Genomic DNA, 1,274 nt, shown 5'->3' with positions numbered 1-1,274 from the left:
ATGACTGACTGCTGACTGCGTGCACCCTCATTCTCCGTGCAGGGTATCGGCAGTGACGACACGGAGCTGCGATACTCCTCCCAATACGAGGAACGCCTGGACCCTTTCTCCTCCTTCAGCAAGAGGGTGAGTAGGAACTCTGGGGCTGAGAATGTAGCTCAGGGGTACAGTGCTGCCTAGAGCCCTCCATGAGGGTCTGTGGGCCTGACCCAGNCATAGAGCTATAAAACAATGTCCTTTGCTNCCTGTGTCCTGCCTTCTCATGCACACTCTCCCGAACTGCTGGGCCACCTCTGCACCCCTCAGGTGTAATGTAAACTGTGGGCCAGTGAGCAACAGCGGTTCTCAGCCTTNCCAGTACTGCCGCCCTTTCATACAGTTCCTCGTGTTGTGACCCCCCACCTTAAAGTTATTTTCATTGCTTCTTCATGACTGCAATGTTGCTACTGCTATGAATTGTAATGTAAATGTCTGATATGCAGAATGGTCTTAGGTGACCCCTGTGAAAGGAGTCACGACCCACCCGACCCACTGGTTGAGAACCACTGGTGAACAGGTTAACCCAGAGTACACCTATAGGGACAGGCAGACCAGCAAAGGGGTCACAACTCCCTGTGTCAGGTGACTGGTGGCAGGAACCACTCCAAGCCTCTCCTAGATTATCGAAGCTGTGCCCATGAAGGACTTTCCTACAGGCAGAAGGGGCTGCTAGATTAGGGAGCCCAGGCTCTCATATTGAGTGTGACACAGATTAGGCACTCAGGGAATNCTTGTAGCCCTCTGGTGTTGTAAAGTAACATAAAGATTCAGGCAGCTTTACACAGGTCCCCTCTCTGTGTGGGACCCTTCCTCCATGTCTCTCTGTCCTTCAGGAGCGGCAGAGGAAGTACCTGGGCCTGAGCCCCTGGGACAAGGCCACACTTGGCATGGTGAGTCCACACCCTTGTATCCACCTGTGGTCTTTGCTCTTCATCCCCTCTGAAGAAACTCCGAGATCAGGCAACCCTCTTCTGGGCCCTGCCTAGTGTCTGGGACAGCTCCTTGGATAGCCTCGTTGACTGTAGTTTCAGAGACTGGCCTGCAGGAGGCACCATTTGCCAGAAACTGTACCCAGTGCTGGGTGTCCGTCGCTCTGCAGATGCAGTGTTTGCTGAGCACACAGGACTTGAGTTTGAGTCACCATGATACCTGCCTGGTGCCATGACAAGCTCCTGAACCCAGCATTAGCGGGGTGTGGGGAGTGGTGGGACTCAGAGAAATGTGAGGTTTGCTGG

At 53.8% G+C, this 1,274-nt stretch overlaps 1 long non-coding RNA gene across 1 annotated transcript in view; it reads left to right on the top strand.

Annotated features, from left to right (window-relative positions):
* The first annotated feature begins 44 nt into the window (after positions 1-44).
* LOC110293817 overlaps positions 45-1,274 on the top strand; it is a 5,022-nt gene continuing 3,792 nt past the window's right edge. Inside the window, exons 1-2 of the long non-coding RNA XR_002377857.2 lie at positions 45-126; positions 873-929. This is a non-coding gene — a long non-coding RNA (uncharacterized LOC110293817). The remainder of the gene's footprint in view (positions 127-872; positions 930-1,274) is intronic.

The sequence above is a fragment of the Mus caroli genome, chromosome 5, assembly GCF_900094665.2.
Source record: "Mus caroli chromosome 5, CAROLI_EIJ_v1.1, whole genome shotgun sequence".
Taxonomy (NCBI): Eukaryota; Metazoa; Chordata; class Mammalia; order Rodentia; family Muridae; genus Mus; species Mus caroli.
Note: the sequence above shows the minus strand (reverse complement) of the source record. Positions and strands in the feature narration are given on the sequence as shown.